Here is an 18,434-nt window from a genome sequence, read left to right as displayed (position 1 = left end):
TAAAGGGACTCTCTGACTGTATTCGAAACACACACGAGATCTATGGAACACTTAATAGCACTCTACTATTAAAGCTTCCTAAAAGCAAAAACACGCAGAAGAAGAAGTGACAAGTAAGAAAAATACAGATAATACTTAAATTAAGGTAGCTCGCTGCACAGCAGACGTGAAGCAGACTGCGGTTAGGGCGACACTGACACTCCCCACTGTAACTCCGATTTCTCTGTGCATGCACGAATCTGGCAGCTTGGGCGTGCCAGAAGAAATTTTCCGATTAGCATCTAGCTACTTGCTGCTACTGCAAACAGACCTCTTCAAGTAGCCAGAAGAGGGAGAAGGCACTGCTCATACGCGAATTCAGCTCTGCGTATGTGCGTGACCCGCTCGCAACTGCTCCAACGAACCGCTTGTTGCGATGATGGTAGGCCCTCTCCTACCCACCCACCGTGCTTTTTTCTCAGTGCCTTTCTCCGTAGAGATTCTGAAAACGCCTATGAATGCCTGCGATGCTCTGTTTTCCACCAAAAGAAATTCAGTGACAGCTGTCAGCTAGAAGTGCTCCTTTCTTACGGGCGCCACTTTGAAGACTACGTATAGCGACGCCGTCTACCAGAACTTCATGAAACTGCAGGGGACTTAAGCGGTAATATTCCACGACTTACCAAAATAAATTCCCCATTTTTTCAACCGAAATTGGCCAAGGAAAAAATGTGTCACATTCCTTATTGAATGCCCTACGTGTTTAATGAACGCCTGCGTGCATTTTTCTATCGACTATGGCTCGTGGTCACAGTCCAAACCAGGAAAAATTATTTGAGATCAACGCATCACGGGCATCGAATTTCACTGTTGCCACGGCAGAATCAGTAAAAAAAAATTCGTTAGGCGCATCTTGGACACACACAGCACCATCAGCCTCAAATCGTGTACTCATCACACCAAATAACCACCGAGCGAATATAGGAGTAGAAAGTGGCGCAAGAGTTGCACTCTGGATTCTGATTTAGAATGATAGCAGTTCCAGTCTTTGCACGACCAGTCAGGTTTAAGTGTTCTGCAACTTCCCTAGAGGCTCACGTAAATGACTGGATTGTGCCTTTGAAACGACAAGGCCGACTTCCTTCCGATATCCTAGATTGTGCTTCTAATGGCCTCGTCGTCGATAAGACATTAAACCCTAGTATATCTTCTAGCATTTGTAGACTTAGAGAAAGCTTTTGACAATGTTGACTGGAACACTCTCTTTCAAATTCTAAAGGTGGGAGGGGTAAAATACAGGGAGCGAAAGGCTATTTATAATTTGTACAGAAATCAGATGGCAGTTATAAGAGTTAAGGGACACGAAAGGGAAGCAGTGGTTGGGAAGGGAGTGAGATGAGGTTGTAGCCTATCCCCGATGTTATTCAATCTGTATATTGAGCAAGCAGTAAAGGAAACAAAGAAAATTGCGGAGTAGGTATTAAAGTCCATGGAGAAAAAATAAAAACTTTGAGGTTCGCCGATGACATTGTAATTCTGTCAGAGACAGCAAAGGACTTGGAAGATTAATAATGGTTTAATGGTTCTGAGCACTATGGGACTTAACGTCGGTGGTCATCAGTCCCCTAGAACTTAGAACTACTTAAACCTAACTAACCTAAGGACATCACACACATCCATGCCCGAGGCAGGATTCGAACCTGCGACCGTAGCGGTCGCCCGGTTCCAGACTGAAGTGCCTAGAGCCGCTCGGCCACAACGGCCGGCGGACTTGGAAGAGCAGTTGAATGGAATGGGCAGTGTCTTGAAAGGAGGATATAAGATGAACATCAACAAAAGCAAAACGAGGATAATGGAATGTAGTCGCATTAAGTCGGGTGATGCTGAGGGAATTAGATTAGGAAATGAGACACTTAAAGTAGTAAAGCAGTTTTGCTATTTGGGGAGCAAAATAACTGATGATGGTCGAAGTAGAGAGGATATAAAATGTAGACTGGCAATGGCAAAGAAAGAGTTTCTGAAGAAGAGAAATTTGTTAACATCGAGTATTGATTTAAGTGTGAGGAAGTCATTTCTGAAAGTATTTGTATGAAGTGTAGCCATGTATGGAAGTGAAACATGGACGATAAATAGTTTGGACAAGAAGAGGAAGTATTGAACAGGATTGGGGAGAAGAGAAGTTTGTGGCACAACTTGACCAGAAGAAGGGATCGGTTGGTAGGACATGTTCTGAGGCATCAAGGGATCACCAATTTAGTATTGGAGGGCAGCGTGGAGGGTAAAAATCGTAGAGGGAGACCAAGAGATGAATGCACTAAGCAGATTCAGAAGGATGTAGGTTGCAGTAGGTACTGGGAGATGAAAAAGCTTGCACAGGATAGAGTAGCATGGAGAGCTGCATCAAACCAGTCTGAGGACTGAAGACCACAACAACAACATCTTCTTTTCCTAGCAATCTTTTTTCACTTTCTTGCAGACCGTGCAATCGGTTTTTTTTTTTTTTTTCACCAGTTTATCGACGTTGCGCATGAATTCTTTTGATCAGTGGTTTCTGAACAGCTGCACGACCGCGACAATCGCCAGATCGTTTACAACAGTGGATAGAGACACAGAACGATTCGTACGTGTAGTTCGCCTTCGAGTTCAGCGTTGCTGTCAGTTAATTTTACGGCCTGCTCGATGTGTATGAATTTGAAGTATTGCTCGAGCAATGCCACTGGCGAATGTAACATATTTGCCTCGGTTCACGTTTTCGGAACACTGCATTGCCATCGCATCGCAACAAATATGTCACTGTTAGAACTTCACATGCCTGACGTTACCAGTGCTTAACTGAAACAGAACTCAGGCTTCTTCTCCTTAGTGTGGGAGCTTTGATGATCGGCGCTGTGGTGGATTCAAAATGATCATAAGTGTCTAAACGTACTCGTAAACACATAATCTGTATTTGCTCCATAAATTTCCACTCGTTATTCCTTCTATTTTTCGTATATTTCTTTAGTTTGCACAAAATTTCTAAAATAAGTATTTTATTTCATAAAACAGAATCTTTGTAACAATTTTACGTAAAGCCTCGCTTAAGCTCAGAGTAGGATTATTTGTGTACAGGTTACGGTCAACAGAATTTTCACTGTCATCTTGATTTTCCCGTCTGGTTATGGGTGCGTGTCATGAAACGAGGAGAGGGGAGCAGCCGCTCGCATTTCCAGTCAGTGTATAAAAAAAACCGTTCGTATCAGATTCAAAGACATGGAAACACTCATTTCGATCGTTTCTCAGGAGTCGAATTCACGAAGCCGTTTAAAATACTCACCAAATTACTTAATTATGCATATAAATCGGTGCTAATTTTGGCCTTAAATCCAAATTCTATAACACTGTGCCTGCAAGGAAAACATATGCTGTGTGCCCACAGAAGTCTCCAAGTAGTCAAATACGTTATTCTTATTAAGCCATTGTTTATGTAGAAGCGCACCGACTCCTGCTGTGTTGCTGAGTTATAAATAAAGGAGCTTTGGAGAGGCTCCAAGCCCTCAAACTTGACTGATGAGGTTGAACAGCATTAGTTATGTCGCACCTTGCATTGCTGGGGTCATAAAGTTAGCAGTTAACAAATGAAGGAGAAAGGCGATTGTTATCTCATCGCCCATTATAGCGTGGATGCGCAAGCTCAGGGTTTCATAGAGCAAATATTGTGTGCTGTTTCACACTATTCCTTATTTACCACTGAAAAGGCTGTGAATAACATATATGACACCAATCGGTCACGGTTACCAGGGTCATGGAAGTGAAAACCAAAACAGATAAAGGCTGCTAATATGGACCACACCGAGCGAGGAGGTTTCCGTACAGCTCTGAGAACCCATCTGTAAACAGAGAGAATACACACTAGTACAATAAAACATAAAAGGCCGCAGTAGCAAGCCTGAAACTCATATGTCAATTTATAAACTCTAGATTTCAGCCCAAAACAAACTTTATAAACACACTACTCATTAAAAATGAGAACCAGTTTATTCGTATATGTGCTGCAACAGCATTATCATACAGAAAATTACAGATACTTGCGCACCATAGTTAAAGAATTTACACGTACTGTAAAATGAAGGCGTAACAATCGATCAGAAGCACAGCAATAATTGAGTCACTCGAAACATACAGGGCGTACCAGTAGGAATTAATAGTCAGTAATCAGGGATATGATGGAATGATCATTCGAAGCAAAATGTATAGTAAACATGGGCTCTAAAATGCGTAGTTTAAAGAGCTAGGAGCACTTCTTTATTTTCGCTAATGTGGAACACGTCATTTCCGCTTAACAAGTGCGCATAGATCTTAAGGTAAGCACTTCAGACTCCATGTTTACTGGACATTTTTTTCCTTGCTTTGGTCCATACTACCACCTCTCAAAATACGGAAAGCTAAGAGCTTGCAGTAGAAGAGATTTGTTTTACAGTATCGAAGATGAATAAGTACTCATAGCTCTTGAAGAAAACATTTCTTTTTTGCTTCGAATGGTCATTCCTGTATAACCCCCTATATTGACAATTCCTCCCGCGATGCCTTGTATATAAAAAAACTGTATACCAAAAAGGTAAAAGAGGTAGGAATAATAACGATGTGAAATGAACAAGCCACTTTTATGTTAAGAAAGGTGTCAAAGGGCTTATTACTTATTGTCACTGATATGTTAGCTATGAGCCAAAAAAGCAGCGAAGAAAGCAAAACAAAATCGTAATAGAATTAGAAACCCCGGGAGACAGATACCAGACATTACAGTTCTTTGAGGAAAATGCGGGGAGAACTTACACTGACGGAAAAAATCGCAACACTGAGAAGGAGTTGTATGTATGACATAAACGAAGGTTGGTACGCGTGTTCCTAAATCTGGAAGATGATGTCTATTCAAATTTTCGCGCCAATCGCATAAGAATGGCGCTGCTCGGTCGTGTAATAGGGCTACGAGAAGCTAGATGTTGCTTTTGCGATATTGCTGGGAAACTTGGCATGAACGTAGCCACTGTAAGTCACTGCTGGCAGCGGTGGTGACGAGAACGTTCGGTCGCTAGAAGACCGGGCTCCAGACGGCCTCGTGACACTAACGAGAGGGAAGACCGCCGTATTCGGTGTATGACGCTGGCTCATAGTACCACATCTGTAGCAGCGGTCTGAGAAGTAGCTGGCATCACAGTGACACAACGAACTGTTACAAATCGTTTACTTCAAGGACAGCTCAGAGCCAGGTGGCCTGTAGCGTGCATTCGACTGACTCCCAGCCCATCACATTTGCGACTTCAGTGATGTCAAGCAATAGCTCATTGGAGAGCAGGGTGGAAGTTGTAACATTGTTGCATTAATTTGATGTGAAAGCGGTGCTGATAGACAATAAAAGCGGGTTAAAAGCTGTGAGCTGTCTGGGGTTAGTTAACCTTGCATTACTGCGCAACTGTTTCACCAGGTATCCAGTCTAGCTTACCAAATTCTCAACCAGACTAACATTAATTATAATCTTTTAATTGTCATACGATAACCGGTGATTTATATATATATATATATATATATATATATATATATATATATATATATATATATATATATATATAAAAGAGAATTTAAATAAAAAGAAATAAATCAGTTTATATTTGGAAATTTATTTTAACATTGCATATTAAACTTGATTCATTACTAAACTGGTGCCTTATAGGATTGTGAAAATGTGAGATTGTAATCTTACGGAACACATCAAATATGGAACCAAGATTGGGAGACTGCATACAACACTGCATTCATAAAATAACACACGAAGAACGTTGAAACATATGCAAGAGGAAATTAACCACAACCAACCAATTCAATTTTCACCCAAAGAAGTTACATTCGTAGCGCAATCCTGTCCGTCATGTAATTACCACTCACTGGTATACTAAATTCATACTAACTCTCTGTGAAATCTTCCCGAAAAGAATAGCTGAGGGCTACTTTGATGATTACACCACATGCTTTGTAAGGTGTAAGGCAAATCCAACACCTTCCATGAAAACCCTGACATAATAAGCAAATCTAGATGTCACATAGCTCCAAATAAATCGTGACATTAAATTAGCCAAAGTAATATGAGTAACGAGTGAGCAAATGGAATACCACAGACTAACACAAGAATGCCTAAATGCATGTCGACTCTTCCCACCATGAGACCGAAGCAGTTCCGAGGGGAGAAACGAGAACAGAAGCCGAGAGCAGAACCGTGTTAAGTTAGAAGGCCCTACGATAAGGGACGGACATCCGCGTCGCCAGCTAACCGTTAGGACCACCCCCCATCCCATGTTAAAAGCTAGAGCCCTCCAGAAGAACAGTATAGATTTTACGATAACACAAAAAGGGCCACACCACCCGCAAGTTTTAGCGTGAGACTTTTGCGCGTCTCTTTTACGTTAGGACCACCCCCCAGCCCATGTTAAAAGATAGAGCCCTCCAGAAGAACAGTATAGATCTTACGATAACGCTAAAAGGACCACACGAGCTGCAAGTTTTAGTGTGAGACTTTTTCGCGTCTCTGTTACGTTGTAAACTTTAAAAACATTGCCCCATCACGAAAAGTATAACGTTTCTCATTGGATAGACAGAATTTTTGTAGGCGGAGCTTAAGGTTAACATTGAGACCCTGATTGGTCAGATAAAACACTTCGGTAAATTGTAGTAAATTGTAGTAGGAAAGAGTTGCTTCCGAGACAGTGAGGTGAGCGGAGCTGTGCTGCCCGCTGCCCCCTGACGAACACCAACAAGGTAATGAACGCACGCGATGCCGCATAACAGCGCATAAAAGCTTCACTCAGAACTGCAGAAATCTCATCTGTCACACCCCCTTTTTGCGTAATACTAGTGTCGATCGTAAATTAAAGCTCATGGTATTCACATTTGCCACTTGAAGTAAAAATCTGAAACGCGATGATTTCTCTGTTATATAATTATTGAGAAGCCACATCAGCCACTGTAATTTACGACAAGTTAGATAAGTAATTAAAGATAATTGAGGGTCATTGTAGACCATTTTTATAGTTTTCTCTTTTGTGAAACTTAATTTAAACCTAGATTATAGATGTGATATGGCATAGGTCATCCTTCGATCCATTGTAGAACTTGGAAACCCACTCAGGGAATATTCGTTCACATTTTTGTTGAACGCAGTTGGTTTTTACCATCCTGTATTAAAACATTTCCTTTTATCAATAGTGCAATTTATAAACGATGTTTTGTGATTAGAATAAATTTCCAATGGTAAACTTAACTGCTTTTTCGATGTTATTTTACCAGCTAACTAAAAATAGGAAAGCCTTGAAACCCTTCCACTAAATTTAGTTAGTATTAAGATTCTTTTACAGGGAGTGCAGTGGAGCTGACGCTGAGATTATTAAGTATTTGATTATATCATCGCTAGTCTCACTGAACTCTTCTGAATTCTACATGTTATGTGTGGTCTGGTGTCTCCTTACCAGCAACAGGTCCCAGGTTCAAACTAATTAATTCCCTAAAAAACTCGCTCAGAGCGTCGTTGCGCGAAAGTGGTAGGGAGACACAATATAGAACAAACAGACAGCACCATGAATGTTTAGAGCTTCACGTGGTCAACTTGGCTTACACAAAGAGTGTAACTCTACAATAATTCTGATAATTAAAATAAATTAGATCGAAAAGCAATTTACAAAAGAAAAACCTTGAACTGGTTACTATCGTCTTACTATTAACCTGATGGGTCAAACAACTGTATAAGCACGTGGTACTGGTCTCACAAAGTACACCACACGTGGGTTGAACATAAATAAAAGTTGCTGTATTGAAAAATATTGTCAAGGCGAGACGTTATAATCTCACGCACATTCGCATTTAAGATTGATGATCTTAGAGTTACTGATCAACACGTGGTTCCACTTTACTCACAAAGTAGTGACAAAGCAACTACCGGAATATATTCTGAACTTCACACTCGAATTACACTGCGTTGCAATTTAAGATAACATTAGATATTTTAGAGATAAACCTGAAAATAAAGGTGATTAAATTTTCAGTTACGCTGAACTTAAGAAATCCATTGTCCTGCGGACTTAGCAGACACGCGCTTAGCCGGAGATCTCACCACTTCAGACGCTCGCCACGGACAGACTGACCTGCTGAGCTCTTACTGAGCGTGCTTCACAAATACCAAACGGAAGTGACCAGAGAGGCAGCTTCCTTTACCAACATGACAAGGGACGGACAGGACAATACTAAGGATAGAAACCTCTTTGCTTTTAGAAAGCGTAGCTACCTTTCCGACGTTGGTCCTACTGTTCTCTAGCAGACAGGCTTGTCTGCTACCATCCAGCATGCAACTAAAAATACATTTGCTCATTCATCCTCTCACACAGAAGGGAAGGGGAATGACAGTATCTTATCATATACAGTATATAAAAGAAAGCGGATGTAGGTTCCGTATGAGACTGTGTGACATGAATTACATATAAACTGTGTTTTTAAAGTGTAGTAGTGTGACAGATCGTTCTTGTTTATGTGTAAAAGTAACACATTTCATTGCTCAGTCTCCTCCCGGATAGTCAGAAACACCACAGTAAATTTAGAAGAGGAATTTATGCCGGAAGTGACAACAGATTTAAGAAATTAATATGAAAGGAATCCAACAGAGACCTTTCAAAGTCTGTTGTGTTTTCTGATGAAAGCTCCTTCTGCCTCAGTGCCAGCGATGGCCGTAGGTTTGTTGGATGGAAGCCAGTTGAGGGCCTGCAATCAACCTGCCTGCGTGTTAGACACACTACACCTGGAGTTACGGTCTTGGGCTCACAGGAGCACTTTTTTCGTTATTCCACGCACCCTGACTGCAAAATCAGTCTGGTGATTCGAGCTGTTGCGCTGCCATTCATGAGCACCACTCCAGGGGATTTTTTCCAACAGGATAACGCTTGCCCACATACGGTAGTGCTGTTGTAACCCAACACGTTCTACAGAGTGTTGACATAGTGCCTTGACCTGCTCCAACACAATATCTGTCTCCAATCGAACACATATAGAACATCACTGAAAGACAATTCCAGTGTCACCCACAAACAGCATTAATCGTCCCTGTATTGACCGACGAAGTGAGAGAGGTATTGATTTCCATCCCACAAACTAACATCTGGCATCTGTACAACACAATGCATGCACGTTTGCATTCTTGAATTCAATATTCCGGCATTTCACATTTGCAATGGCTTATCTCGCGCTTACATTAACCTGTGATCTTGCAACATTAATCACCTACAAATGTATATAACAAAGACAAGCGTATTCCCCAAAATACGGGGAGAGGGGGGGGGGGTGGAATGGAGAGAGGGTTGTGAATCGTGCTTGCATAGCTTAGTCGGTAGAGTGCTTGCCAACGAAAGGGTATGGTCGCAGATTCGAGTCACAGAGTATTCATCCGCCAGGAGGTTTCAAATCAGCGCACTGTTGTAAACGTAGAAGTTACAAAATTATAGTCCTCGCTGTAATCAAGCAAAATCTGTTCTTATTTTGTATTTTTCCCCTTTCTTCTCTCTTTTTGTTTACAGACTTTATTTAGTAAAGAAAACGTAGGTCATTTACTGCTACTGGCGACTCAATCAGGAAGCTCACACTTATTTACTTGTAACGCAATACCCAAAGTTTTTGCTGCACTGGTTAAAATGGCTCTGAGCACTATGGGACTTAACTGCTGAGGTCACAGTCCCCTAGAACTTAGAACTACTTAAATCTAACTAACCTAAGGACATCACACACATCTATGAACGATGCAGGATTCGAACCTGCGACTGTAGCAGTCGCACGGTTCCGGACTGAAGCGCCTAGAACCGCTCGGCCACCCCGGCCGGCTTTTGCTGCACTGCTCTCTGGGAAAAAAAAAAAAAAAAAAAAAAAAAAAAAAAGAACGAAGATCGCGAGACCAGTAAATGAAATAATAAACTTTACCCGAATGTAAACATGTAATTGTAACGCAATGCAAAGAGATACAGCCTGCCACTTACGAGACTCGAAGTCTGAGTCCCACGCGCTAAATTCGCTCACACAGCCCAGTGCCACACCGTTGTGAGTACTTGACTTGGGTCGGGATGATGAAGTGCGACAGACTGATAGGCTCATCTGCTGCACATGTCATCCACTTTTGGGGTATTTCCCAACATTTGCGGTCCCATGTGTTTTATATTAAGTTACTTGTCACAGTGTCATCAACGTTGCTTCGGGCGTTTTTAAACGTTAATAAGAATCACCCTATATACTATAAAGATCAATCAAAAAGTTTTCTTTCGAACGGTGCACAGTCCAGAATCGGTATGCCAATCGGGCAAAATCACCGCGAGCATGTGGTAATCATCCCACCGACGCACCGGGTCGAGAATACCAGTTTTGTAAAATACCGTGTACTGCTGCGTGAAGAAGTTCGTTACTGCTTGAGGCACATCCTCGTGCTGCAGGAGTCGCCGACCCTTTACGGCTATTTTAAGGGGCCTAAGGCGTGACAATCGCATAGGGAGAGATCAGGGCTGTAGGATAGGTGCTGAAGTGCCTCCCACTTCAGTTGGCGTAATTTCTGCTTTACAACCGGAACATGGCGCACTATTCCACAACGCTGGTATCCGACAGGCTTGTCGTCCTGTATGCATTCTTCATTCTCCAGTGGATGTCAACTGGTGTTTGTCCTTCAGCAGCCAAGAAAAGAATAACAGTTAGTTGGTCTTGTTTGGGCGCATTTGGTAATAACATTGCCATAGTCCACATTTCCGCATTTAAAGCACGCACCACGTCGGAAAGACACGAATGCCAAACTTACCCCTTGCCTACATGTCAGTGCTTACACGGAGTAGTCAGAAACAGTCTGAAGAGGTTGTACGAGTTTTGCAGGTGTGGCTGTGCCCAGAAATAATTGTTAAGAAAAAAAATCGATACGCTGCGCCGTTTCTGAGTAATTTAGCATTCAGGCTAGCAAATCGAGACATTGTGTGCACAGTTTCAATGCGGTAATACACAGACATCTGTGGGTCCTTGCTTACTAAATGTTCAAATTAACATTGCCGGTTAAAATGTGCCTTTTCTGGAAGTGAAAAATTTAAGCTCGGTGAGCAAAAGCTATGTTTCTTCGGTCTGGGGAAACCAAACGAAGAACATGTTTGGCGACACTTTTTGGCAGGCTGCTTGAATTTACGAGCACGACGACCTGGCTGGCTAACTGCAATGCTAAATAACTCGAAAACGGTGCATCCTATCGAATTTTTCTCTTAACAGTTATTTGTCAGCAGAACCTTCCTTGAAACACCCTTTTAAGCTTATCAAACTGTCTCTGACTACCCTGTATGCCACCATCGGAGTCACGCTACGTTGCACATAAAGTATGTGATCAAAAGTATCCGGGCACCTGGCTGAAAATGACTTACAAGCTCGTGGCGCCCTCCATAGGTAATGCTGGAATTCAATGTGGTGTTGGCCCACCCTCAGCCTTGATGACAGCCTCCACTCTCGCAGGCATACGTTCAACGTGGTGCTGGAAGGTTTCTTGGGGAATGGCATCCCATTCTTCACGGAATGCTGCACAGAGGGTAGGTATCGATGTCGGCCGGAGAGGCATGGCATGGCGTTCCAAAACATCGCAAATGGGTTCTATAGGATTCAGTTCAGGACTCTGTGCAGATCATTCAATTACAGGGATGTTATTATGGTGTAACCACTCCGCCACAGGCCGTGCTTTATGAACAGGTGGTCGATCGTAATGAAAGATGAAATCGCAAACCCCGAATTGCTCTTCACTATCTTCAACACCACAGCCTCCGAATTTTACTGTTGGCACTACACACGCTGGCAGATGACTTTCACCGGGCATTCGCCATATCCCCACCCAGCCATCGGATCGCCACATTGTGTACCGTGATTCGTCATTTCACACAACATTTTTACGCTGTTCATTTTTCCAATGTTTACGCTCCTTATACCAAGCGAGGCATCGTTTGGCATTTACCGGGTTGATGTGTGTGATGCTGCCGCCTAACTGTCATAGTACTGGCAGTGGATCCTTATGCAGTTCGGAGTTCCTGTGCGACGGTCTGGATGGATGTCTGCCTATTACACATTACAACCCTCTTCAACTGTCGGCGGTCTCTGTCAGTCAACAGACAAGATCGGCCTGTACGCTTTTGTGTTGTGTCTCTTCACGTTTCCACTTCACCTGAAGAAATTCGAAGTCCGTGTCGTGAGTTCCGCAGAGCACCCCGTTCAGCTCTCTCACGACGTCTAATGACTACTGAGGTAGCTGATATGGAGTACCTGGCAATAAGTGGCAGCACAATGCACCTAATATGAAAAACGTATGTTTTTGGGAGTGTCCGGATACTTTTGATCACATAGTGTACGTTGCCTCAAGACCTTCAAGCGGAAAGTTTTTGATCGCCCGTTGCACGTTCCATCTTTCAGCTTTACCTCATTTGCTTGATGTTGGTTTGTCATCTTCTTAATATTCAAACAGGTGCTTCTCATATTTTTAAAAGTTTTATCTATGGATGACATTTATACACTCCTGGAAATGGAAAAAAGAACACATTGACACCGGTGTGTCAGACCCACCATACTTGCTCCGGACACTGCGAGAGGGCTGTACAAGCAATGATCACACGCACGGCACAGCGGACACACCAGGAACCGCGGTGTTGGCCGTCGAATGGAGCTAGCTGCGCAGCATTTGTGCACCGCCGCCGTCAGTGTCAGCCAGTTTGCCGTGGCATACGGAGCTCCATCGCAGTCTTTAACACTGGTAGCATGCCGCGACAGCGTGGACGTGAACCGTATGTGCAGTTGACGGACTTTGAGCGAGGGCGTATAGTGGGCATGTGGGAGGCCGGGTGGACGTACCGCCGAATTGCTCAACACGTGGGGCGTGAGGTCTCCACACTACAGCGATGTTGTCGCCAGTGGTCGGCGGAAGGTGCACGTGCCCGTCGACTGCAGCGACGCACGGATGCACGCCAAGACCGTAAGATCCTACGCAGTGCCATAGGGGACCGCACCGCCACTTCCCAGCAAATTAGGTACACTGTTGCTCCTGGGGTATCGGCGAGGACCATTCGCAACCGTCTCCATGAAGCTGGGCTACGGTCCCGCACACCGTTAGGCCGTCTTCCGCTCACGCCCCAACATCGTGCAGCCCGCCTCCAGTGGTGTCGCGACAGGCATGAATGGAGGGACGAATGGAGACGTGTCATCTTCAGCGATGAGAGTCGCTTCTGTCGTGGTGCCAATGATGGTCGTATGCGTGTTTGGCGCCGTGCAGGTGAGCGCCACAATCAGGACTGCATACGACCGAGGCACACAGGGCCAACACCCGGCATCATGGTGTGGGGAGCGATCTCCTACACTGGCCGTACACCTCTGGTGATCGTCGAGGGGACACTGAATAGTGCACGGTACATCCAAACCGTCATCGAACCCATCGTTCTACCATTCCTAGACCGGCAAGGGAACTTGCTGTTCCAACAGGACAATACACGTCCGCATGTATCCCGTGCCACCCAACGTGCTCTAGAAGGTGTAAGTCAACTACCCTGGCCAGCAAGATCTCCGGATCTGTCCCCCATTGAGCATGTTTGGGACTGGATGAAGCGTCGTCTCACGCAGTCTGCACGTCCAGCACGAACGCTGGTCCAACTGAGGCGCCAGGTGGAAATGGCATGGCAAGCCGTTCCACAGGACTACATCCAGCATCTCTACGATCGTCTCCATGGGAGAATAGCAGCCTGCATTGCTGCGAAAGGTGGATATACACTGTACTAGTGCCGACATTGTGCATGCTCTGTTGCCTGTGTCTATGTGCCTGTGGTTCTGTCAGTGTGATCATGTGATGTATCTGACCCCAGGAATGTGCCAATAAAGTTTCCCCTTCCTGGGACAATGAATTCTCGGTGTTCTTATTTCAATTTCCAGGAGTGTATTTTCATAGTCACCATGCCTCTACAGGTATACACCGCTGGTCTGGGAACTTTTTAATAGAATTAATCTTAAGAAAAGGCAGATCAAAGTAAAGCTACTCACTCAGTCTGAAATTATCGGCAGCGTAGCTACGTAAGGTTTGAAGGAACTCGAGGACCTCTGGTGAGACCTGAGGGTCACAGCTGGAATCGGAGCCGTTGTCCTGGGCGGCCACAACCATAACCGTAACACCAGCCAGCCAGCAGTACCACCACCGGCCGCGAGCAGCGCACCATCGCTACAACACTAGCACCGGTGTGTGTAAGAGGGGTTCCGATAGCTGGCGTGTTGCACTGGCGGAACCGAACGCGCAGTTATCTAAGCTTGCAGGTATCTCGACAGAGTGACGTTCTCCATAGCAACCAGCTTGGATTCCGCAAACTACGTCAAGGGAAGCCCCACTCATGCTTTTCTCACATGATGCCCTCGAAGCCATAGATAAAGCCAATCAGCTAGTTGCAGTATTTGTTGACTTCCGGAAAGTGTTTCACTCAGCATCATATCTACTGTTATAAAGGCATATCAAACAAAGTTTGTGACTGGGTTGAGAAAGTCTTAGTAGGGCGGATGCAGCTTATTTTGGATGGAGAGCCATCGACGGACTTTAAACTAATTTCAGGTGTGTTGTGACCCTTATTTTTCATGCCCTATAACAATGACCTTGCAGACAATATTAATAGTAACTTCTGAGCTTCCACAGATCATCCAGTAGACTACAATGAAATACTGTGTGCAAGAAATGCCAAATATTTAGTCACATGTTAATAAGATTTCAAGGTGGTGCATTGTTATAAATATATCGGAAATATAAAATTGTGCACTTCACAAAACGAGATAACGTAGTTTACTACGACTACAATATCAGTGAGTCACAGCTGGAATTAGTCAACTCTACAAATAACTGGGTGCGACAATTTGAAGCGATCTGAAATAGACCGATCAAATAGACTCAGACATATCTAAAACAGGTGACAGACTTCAGTTTATAGGTAAGATGCTAGGAAGATGCAAGCCATTTACAAAGCATCCTGTTTACAAATTACTTGTGCTACCCACCCTAGAATACTCATCAGATGTAGAGATTTACGCCAAATTGGGCTAATAGGGGATATAAAACGTATACAAAGAATGACAACACTGAATAGTCATAGGTTTGTTCCACCAACGGAAGAGTGTCACGAAGATGCTGAAAAACCTGAACTGTGTGATGGAACCGCTTAATTGTTGTATTTTCGTTACTTTTTGTTTCTACCGTCGCAGTTGGAGAATTAGAGAATCCTATACGTAAACAGTTTTCAGAAACTACGTAAATTTGAGTTTTTGAACGATCAAATAGTAATGTAATACCGTATTACAACGTAAAAATGTATACTCCAACGATGGATGAAACATAATTATTACTCATTTAATTATTTTTCAGAAAACATAATTATTTTTTATATTTCCTGTTTAATTTCCAACTGTAATTACATGTGAAATTACTGTCATTGTTGCTATTTATGTAATGCATTCTGAAAAGATTTGAAAATAAATAGTTAGTTATATGCAAATCCCTCTAGACATAAAAGAATCGATACACTGTAAGGTCTGTGTGTTGTGTGTAGTTTTAGCTTTCTTCTTTTGGAGTTAACGCATGGTATGGTGAGATTTGGTACTAGTACTGATACTGAGAAATATAGCGTTGACCTTTGTCTGTAATAGTATGGAGATTGATTTGCGATGCCGAGTAGAAATATGAAATGAAGAAAATAAAACGTCGGGTAGATGCAATCGAAACAAGCGGTGTGTGAATTTAAATTATCAAACTCGATCAAATTCCTAGACATGATATTTAGGCTTACACGGAACCATGTTTTTCAGAGAGCCGCATTATCGACTAGGAGGAACCAGAATCAAATGAGTAAATTGTGTTTTACTATTAATCAAACCTTTTTCTTGCTTATTGTGGTTGCGCTAAACTAGCGTAGGAATTGCTAAAGAGTGCACCTGATAACGGTTATTCGTAATAATAGACGCTTGAATATAAACGAAAGTACCCCCCCCCCCCCTCTCCCAAGAATTTCAAAAACCATCATTACGCGAGCAGTCTGGAAATGTATGGCAACTCCCTACATATCGCTACCCTAGGGAACGCAAAAACAAGATAAGACTAAAACTGACATAGTGAGACTGTGGCTGCGTACAATTAATGTAGGTTGATTCTTACAAAGAAGAAGACAACGACCAGCCACTATTAATACTGCTGTTTATTTAAATGAACGTTTTGAGGTTAGTTATGTTCACATAGGGCGCTTCTAACACTGTTTTCTACCGTAGGGCAAACACACGACAAGAATATTTCGCCACAGTGGAAGAATAAAAATCGAAAACTGACGATTATGTAAAGTGTATCTTGCAAATCATGTGAACAGCCGTCTGATGATGAACTTGTCAGTTCGAAACCGGTTACGGCGCTATTTACTTAAAGAAATAGCAGTATTAATAGTGACTGGTTGCTGTCTTCTTCTTTGTAAGAATCAACCTACAGTAGGATAAGACTAATTACAGCACCATAGAAGCACTAACCAATCTTTCATCCCGCTCTTTGTACGCGAAGAAGTGGGACGAAATTTAAATAATCGGGTACAACGGGCAGTAGCCTCACAGCGTTTCGCGAAGTAAAGCTGAACGTGTATATGCGACAAGCACAGTTTCTTAAATACTTGTTCCCTTTGCAAAGAAACTATCGCCTTTGTTCAACGAGCTCACAGCGAGTAAGCGTCCTGGAAACTACGGACACCAGATACCATTTTTGAAAAATAAATGTAAAATAACTAGGTGAAAACCTCTCGAGGTGACACTATTTCTGCGGCATGCCTGCAAACACAAGACAGTCGAGGCATCTTATTGCGTTGACTCTGCATTCAGAATACCAAGCCATAGGCACTGGGAAGTCGATTACACAAAAGATTTTCGACTAGCCACCGTTTCAAACAAAATCAACAGCGTCAGTGTCAAGACTTACTACGTTCACCTACACATTGATCATATGCAAAGGTCGTCGGCTGCGGAGACCCATGGTTAGGAGTTTTCGGAGCACTGTGTGTTCAGGCACACTTGAACTCTGCTCAGCATTAAACTCTGACGTTAGTTTCGCCTGTCCTGTTTTACCAGTGTGGATGAAACGGCGGTCGGATGGTCCCGATGGGCCACTTGTGGCCTGAAGGCCGAGTGAGTGCCAGCCTACGACGTCCGACATGTATAACGAGAGGTGGCCGTCCGACCCCACGACGTCTGGACGTGTTTTCATCTCGGTTTCGCCACGTGCTGAAGACACACACCAAAGCACTCTTCGAACACCCGACAAGTCGTGCAGTTTCCGAAACGCTCGTGACCAGTCTTTGGGCCATCCCAGTCTGCCCGCGGTCAAACTCAGACAGCTCGCGCGCCTTTCCCCGTCTACACACGGACAGCACGCTCAATGATGCTACATGCACCGTGCGTGTGTCTGATTAGGAGTCACTCCTCGCCAGGTGACGCTGCTGTCGCTTGAACGGCTTTATATGGATAGTAGGTCGGTGGTCATAATATTCTGGCTGATCAATGTATGTAGATCTGATATGGTCAGAGTAGTATGACATAGAGTTGTAATAACGGATTATATCTTACGAATTCTTCAAAATATGATTCGGATAAGATTGCATTGTTGCCTCAATTACATATAAAACAGCTGTGAAATGCACTTATACATGATATTTTAACATGGTAAATCTATGGAACAAATTTTCTTCAGAGTCTATGGACTCAAAGTGATTGATGCAAGATTACATTACGCCACTATCTTTGAGATATACATCAAAGACACAAAGAAGAGAACGAGGTAACATGGGAGTTTGTGCAGGTGTTACATCGTGTGCACGGTTCTTTTTAATAATGATCAGGTGTTTGCAGCTGGAGATACAGCAGATATAACAGAGATGTTTGGAAAACTGAAAAACACTGAGGAATTTGGGACCTAAAAATTCAATCATCATCATCATCATCATCATCATTTAAGACTGATCATGCCTTTCAGCGATCAGTCTGGAGCATAGCCCCCTTATAAAATTCCTCCATGATCCCCTATTCAGTGCTAATATTGGTGCCTCATCTAATGTTAAACCTATTACTTCAAAATCATTCTTAACCGAATCCAGGTACATTCTCCTTGGTCTGCCCCGACTCTTCCTACACTCTACTGCTGAACCCATGAGTCTCTTGGGTAACCTTGCTTCTCCCATGCATGTAACATGACCCCACCATCTAAGCCTGTTCATCCTGACTGCTACATCTATAGAATCCATTCCCCGTTTCTCTTTGATATCCTCATTGTGGACACCCTCCTGCCATTGTTCCCATCTACTAGTACATGCAATCATCCCAGCTACACTCCTGGAAATGGAAAAAAGAACACATTGACA

General features: G+C 43.3%; 1 long non-coding RNA gene across 1 annotated transcript in view; it reads left to right on the top strand.

Moving 5' to 3' along the window:
* The first annotated feature begins 14,548 nt into the window (after positions 1-14,548).
* Positions 14,549-18,434, top strand: part of LOC126273890 (uncharacterized) — a 98,333-nt gene continuing 94,447 nt past the window's right edge. The window contains exon 1 of the long non-coding RNA XR_007549730.1: positions 14,549-14,614. This is a non-coding gene — a long non-coding RNA (uncharacterized LOC126273890). The remainder of the gene's footprint in view (positions 14,615-18,434) is intronic.

Source organism: Schistocerca gregaria, chromosome 1 (genome assembly GCF_023897955.1).
Source record: "Schistocerca gregaria isolate iqSchGreg1 chromosome 1, iqSchGreg1.2, whole genome shotgun sequence".
NCBI lineage: Eukaryota > Metazoa > Arthropoda > Insecta > Orthoptera > Acrididae > Schistocerca > Schistocerca gregaria.
This window is presented reverse-complemented; position numbering and strand designations above follow the sequence as displayed.